Genomic DNA, 6,695 nt, shown 5'->3' with positions numbered 1-6,695 from the left:
AGACAAGAGTGCATGTAAGCAGAAGATATCACAGAAGAGACTGAAAAAACACTAACTTATGGCTCAGGGTTATACTTATTTATGGCTTGAAGAAACCAGGCATAAAATAAATGCAAATATAGTAAAACTAAATTTCTCTGCCTTTTTAAGGACATAAACAAATGTCAGGCTCTCCCTAAACTCATCAATAATACACCATCAAGCATTTGTTTCTTAATTGGACAATGATTGAGCAGCCTTTGCTGTGCCAGGGACAGCAATCTGTGCATTTTGATATAATCAAGCCTTAATAACCCATTAAAATAGAGAAAACTGAGACTCTGAAAAGTTAAGTGGTAAGAAACTGAATACACAAATGGACAATGACCGGACCATGTATAAAATAGAACTCTGACCTACAATGTGCTAAAAGTGTGCAGGAAACTAAACCCTTAGCAACCAGAAACAGTCAAGAAGCCAACCTGCTTGAAGTCAGACTTAAAGAAAGTCAGCCTGCCATTTCTAGTGACAATCTAAAAGCCAAGTTTTAATTCCAGTAGCAATTTGCCCCCAAAGAACTAGGGCTGGAACACTAATTCATCACTTCTTTAATTTTCATCCCTGCTTTCAACTTTGGATCAATCAATCACAAAGAATATCTTGCTTCCAGTCAGCCTGTCTACATCTTCCCACGCCCCAAACCTCCAACCACAGCAGATGTGAAGCCTTTATTTTTGCCACATACAGCTTCTCCCATCTGCCTGCCTTTGAATCTCTGACTTACACCTGAGTGACTGTAACTGACTTTCCTGTTACAGTAGGCTTGGAGTAAATCACCTTTTCTTGTACTCACATAGTTGGCTTTCATTTATGTCACATTAACATTCCAAGGGTCACAAAGCTAATAAGTGGCAGTGCTAGGATTCCAACTTTGATCCATCATGCTATATAATATCAAGTTCTTTTGGGGGGTAGGGGGTGTGTATACTTGAAACTGCTCATACTCTGTGCTCAGAAATCACTCTATTAATTCTCAGGGGACTAAATCGGGTGCTGGGAATAAAACCTGGGAAAGCAGCAGGCAAGGCAAGCAACCAATCTGTTGTACTATCTCTGGCCCCAAGTCTTAAGTCTTTAACCAGCATACTCTACTGTCTCCCCACACATACTTTCAAGACATTCTCAAGTTACACATTTTTATGGCACTCCCTTCACCTTTTCTCATGTAAAATGCATGATCTATTAAGAATTCTTATATGCAGCAATCCCTACCTCCAAGATAATTAGAATCTCCCTTTTTGAACCTTTTCTGCCTACTGCACAATTTATCAGCCTGTGCAAGCTACATACAATATTTCCAGAACAGGCAACATTCAGAGTAACATGATATGTTTTTCAAAGCTGGTGCTATGAGGTTGAAGTGTGATCAAGAGAAACATCTAGATTTATTGTATTCTTACTATGTACCAAGTAATGTGCAAAATACTTTTATGCATTTTATTATTTAATCTAAACACAGAGATGACACATCAGAAACAAAGAGATCTCTGGCAGAATTGCTGTGACTTCAAGAGTTGGAGAAAGCATTTTTGCTCCTCAAAACATTTCTAAGTATCTTCCTTCCTGCTTGAATTGCTATTAGTAAAGAAGTGCTAACTTTCTCAGAAGTGCAGATATCAAAGTGCAGATAGCTTTTCTGCATTGTGTTTTGGGGCCCCTAGGGTATATTCCAAGGAGAGGTATTTCTAGGTTATATGGAGGTTGTATTTCTAGTTTTTTGAGAAATGCCCATATTGTTTTCCAAAAATGCTGGACCAGTCAGTATTCCCACCAGCAATAAATGAGAGCCCCTATCTCCCAGCATCTGCGCCAATACTAGTTGTTCTTTTGATGTATGCCAGTCTCCATGGCATGCACTTCTATGTTATTTGTAGCACTATTCACAGTAGCCAGACTCTGTGAACAACCCAAGTGCCCAAGAACAGATGATAAAGAAACTATGGTAGATTTACACAATGGAATACTAAGCAGCAGCTAGGAAAAATGAAGTCATGAAATTTGCTTATACATGGGTGGACATGGGGAGTATCATACTGAGTGATATGAGTCAGAGGCAGAGGGACAGACATGAATTACCACACTCATTTGAGGAATACAAAAAAAACCATAATATGAGATTAATACCCAAAGACAGAAGAAACGAAGGCAAAAAGGACTGGCCCATGGTTGGAAGCTTGCCACGAATGAAGGGAGGACAGTTAGGACAGAAAAGGGAGCACTATGGCAATGATAGTTGGAAATGATCACTTTGGACAGGAACTGAGTGCTGAAAGCAGATAAAGTGATATACATGATAATCTCCAGTATTGTAGTATCTGTATTGCAAACCACAATGCCTAAACGGAGAGAGGAGGAGGAGGAGGAGGAGGAGGAGGAGGAGGAGAGAGAGAGAGAGAGAGAGAGGGAGAGAGAGAGAGAGAGAAGAAAAGTGTCTGCCATAGAGGCAGGCTGAGGTAGTGGCAGGAGGAAAACTGGGGACTCGGGTGGTGGGAAATGTACACTGGTGAAGATTTGGGTATCAGAACATTGTAGGGCTGAAACCCAATCCTGAACAACTTTGTAACTGTGTATCTCATGCTGGTTCAATTGAAAAAAGTGAAAATATCCCTGGAGGAGGTAATGTATTTAGACTTCCAAACCCTTCACTCTTTAGTGAAGGTGGGCCAGCTGCTGGGTGGTGACGGCTTTGGCTCCGTCTACTCAGGCGTCCGCGTCCCCGACAACTTGCCGTGGCCATCAAGCACGTGGAGAAGGACCGGATTTCCAACTTGGGTGAGCTGCCCAACCGCACCCGCGTGCCCATGGAGGTGTTCCTGCTGAGGAAGGTGGGCTCGGGCTTCCCCGGCGTCACCGCCTCCTTGACTGGTTCGAGCGGCCCAAAGAGCTTCGTGCTGGTGTTGGAGCGGCCCGAGCTGGTGCAGGACCTGTTCAACTTCACACGGAGCGCGGCGCGTTGCAAGAGGAGCTGGCCTGCAGCTTCTTGTGGCAGGTGCTGGAGGCTGTGCTGCACTGCCACAGCGGCGGGGTGCTGCGCTGCGGCATCGAGGATGAGAACATCCTCATCGACCTGGCGCTGTGGCAAGCTTAAACTCATCGACTTCGGCTTGGGGGCGCTGCTCAAGGACACGGTCTACACGGACTTCGATGGGACCCGAGTGTATAGTCCTCCTGAGTGGATCCGCTACCATCGCTACACTGGCAGGATGGCTGCGGTCTGGTCCCTGGGGATCCTGATGTGCGATATAGTCCTTTGAGCACGATGAGGAGATCATCAAGGGCCGAGTGTTCTTCAGACAAATGGTTTCTTCAAGGGTCAGCATCTCATCAGATGGTACTTGTCCCCTAGACCATCTGATTGGCCGTCCTTCGAAGAAACTCAGAACCATCCATGGATGCAAGATGTCCTTCTGCTGCAGGAAACGGCTGAGATCCATCTCCACAGCTTGTCTTCCTGGCCCAGCAAATAGCAGCTTCTTCAGCAGGCCCTCCCCTTCCTGCCCAGTGCCCCAGGAAGGGGAATTTCCAGTTTCCAGCTGCCTAAGTTACCAGTGACACTTCTTGCCAAGCAGGGCAGTACTTGATATAGGAACAATATTTAAAGTTGTTTTAAGTATTTAGCTGGTCCCTCACTAGGTCCGTATACATTTAGAAGTGTGATTTCTTTCTGTTGTACATATACCCCTTAATAAATAGAAAATGACTTCCACTGTCCCTTCTAATCTTTTCAACTTGAAATCTATGTTGTCGGATACTAGTATGGCCACCCCAGCTTTTTTGAGGGAGTTGTTTGCTTGCAGGATTGTTTTCCATCCTTTGACTTTGAGTCTGTGTTTGCTCTGACTGTTCAGGTGTGTTTCTTGTAGGCAGAAGAATGTTAGGTTTAGTTTCCGAATCCATTTTGCCACTCTGTGTCTTTTAATTGGTGCATTTAGACCATTGACATTGAGAAAGATTATTGTCATGAGGTTTTGTGCCATATTTCTATAGGGCTTGTTGCTCTTGTAGGGTTTTTCCTTGTCTTACAGTAGCCCCTTTAGTCCTTCTTTTAAGTTTGGTTTTGAGTCTATGAAGTTCCTGAGCTGTTGTTTACCTGTGAAATAGTGTATGGTTCCTTTGAGTTTGAGTGAGAGTTTAGCTGGATAAAGTATTTGTGGTGAGGCATTCATTTCATTGAGTTTTTTCACTATATACCATTATTGTCTTTGGGCTTGCAAGGTTTCCTTTGATAGGTTTGCTGTAAATCTAAGGAGTGCTCCTTTGTATGTGATTTCCTTCTTTGACCTTTTTGCTTGCAGTATTGTGTCTCTACCCATGGCATCCATCATTCTGACTATGATATGCCTTGGAGTACTTTTATTAGGGTCTCTTTTAGCTGGCACCCTTCTGGCTCCTTGGATTTGGATGCCTGCATTCTCTAACTCTGGGAACTTTCAGCAATGAGTTCTTTAACTGTGGTTTTTCATTGGGGCTGCCTACCTGTCCTTCTGGTACTACGATGATTCTAATGTTGTTCCTCTTGGAATCATGCCCTAGTTCTCTGATTTGCCTTAGAGTTATTTTGAGGTCTTTTCCCATTGTTTATTGTTGCAGGAACAATATTTACAACTTATTCCAGACCCCAGGCCCCTGGAGGCTGCCTCTCACCAGTGCAGGGAGGAGATGGCACCAGGTATCCAGGTCCCCATTCATAGATGCTCTCCTAGGTGTACAGTGTGGCTTGACTGGCAAAATCCCGGGGTGAGGGGTGGGGAGAGTGGGTCTGAACCCTGCTGTGGGATTGTGCCCTTCATCACGAGTTTTGCTGATTTGTGGCCACGGATCAGGTCGGCTGAGGTGGGGGTAGCACTGTAGCACTGTCATCCTGTTGTTCATCGATTTGCTCGAGCGGGCACCAGTAACGTCTCCATTGTGAGACTTGTTACTGTTTTTGGCATATAGAATACACCCCGGGTAGCTTGCCAGGCTCTACCGTGCGGGCAGGATACTCTCAGAAGCTTGCTGGGCTCTCCAAGATGGATGGAGGAATTGAACCCAGGTCAACTGCATGCAAGGCAAAAGCCCTACCTGCTGTGCTATCGCGCCAGTAAAAACATACCTCAATTCCATTTAAATAATTGGTTTTAACAGGCAGAAAATTGGAGAGAAAGGAGATAATTCAGGAGGGAACAAACTTTGCTTACTAATATAATGTGAAGAAGACCCAGACAAGCTCGTCCTCTGATATTTCCTTTGCAGTATCCAGGAGAGACTAAGAACAGAGTCTGTTTCTATTTCCATTTCCAAACCTGCTTTTGGGTTCTGTACCAGGCAATTCCCTACCCCTGTTGTCATTTACTGCTTCATGAAAATCAAGTTTTCCTTAAGGTTTCTTCATCTTATTTCTTCCTCCAAGAAGCTTTCTTTTATTACAGTCAGATATGTTTTTCTGAGCAACTGCCAAAGTTACTAGTCTAGGCAGATATTCAGTTCTTATCATCTGAAGATTTCTGCACATTCTAATCTGCATGTTAATGGATCATAATGGTGTCCACAAGCTGACTTCATGAACTACCTTGAAAATCATCTTGTTGAGCTGAAGTACAGAGGTAAAAGGTGCACGACCTGCATGCAGCTGATCACAATTCAACCCCTGGCAACATATACAGTCCCCTGAGCACTGCTAGGAGTAAGTATTAAGCTACACTGGGTATGGCCCAAAAAACAAAACCCCAACCAATAACCAAATAAACAAAAACAATCTCACTGTATCATGAAGGTAGAATGTAATCATTGTATTCAACTTCAATCCATTTCTTCTCTATTCCTACTTTTTGGTTTTTAGGCTACCACCATCAGTGCTCAGAGCTTACCTCTGGCTCTGTGCTCAGGGAATCACTCATGGTGGTGCTTGGGAGACCATATGCAGTGACAGGAATCAAATCCAGATCATCCATGTGCAAGGAAAGCACCTTATCCACTATACTATCATTCTGGCACCTCTATTCCTCTTTATAGAACGTTTACAGATGGGTTATTTAGGCAAATCAGCTAGCACCTGACAAAGTTAATTTTGGTTTTGATTTGGGGGCCACACCTGCCTGTGTTCAGGGTTTACTCCTGGCTTGGTGCTCAGAGATTACTCCTTGTGAGTCCCAGAGACCGTATGAGGTGCCAGGGATCAAACGCAGTTGGACACATGCAAGGCAAGCACCCTATCTGCTGTACTATCTCTTCAGACTTCAATCATATTTACATTTCTGCAATGCTGGTCAGACTCATTCATGGAAAAAGAGAGGGGTTGCAGCAGAAAGAGGGAACAGAGGAGATATATTCAAGTAATTCTCATTTTACATTGTATTCTGTATCGTTCCCAGGCGAACCCCTAGCCTTGAACTGAATATGAAGTTCCTGTCTTTTTTTTCTTTTTTGGGTCACACCCGGCGTTGCTCAAGGGTTACTCCTGGCTCTGCACTCAGGAATTACTCCTGGAAGTGCTCAGGGGACCATATGGGATGCTGAGAATCAAACCCGGGTCGGCCACGTGCAAGGCAAACGCCCTACCCACTGTGCTATCACGCCAGCCCCTGGAGTTCCGGTGGTCTTGACTGTGGCTTAGAGTTGGAAAAGTACAGGTGTTTTTCCAAATTCAGTCTAAATTTTAGTGGCATTTGTAGACC

The 6,695-nt window shown here is 44.2% G+C and overlaps 1 pseudogene; it reads left to right on the top strand.

The window, feature by feature from the left end:
• The first annotated feature begins 2,658 nt into the window (after positions 1-2,658).
• Positions 2,659-3,506, top strand: LOC101538082 (serine/threonine-protein kinase pim-1-like; annotated as a pseudogene).
• Positions 3,507-6,695: the final 3,189 nt, after the last annotated feature.

The sequence above is a fragment of the Sorex araneus genome, chromosome X, assembly GCF_027595985.1.
Source record: "Sorex araneus isolate mSorAra2 chromosome X, mSorAra2.pri, whole genome shotgun sequence".
Taxonomy (NCBI): Eukaryota; Metazoa; Chordata; class Mammalia; order Eulipotyphla; family Soricidae; genus Sorex; species Sorex araneus.
The sequence above is the reverse complement of the archived record's forward strand: the minus strand, read 5'-3'. Positions and strand labels throughout refer to the sequence as shown.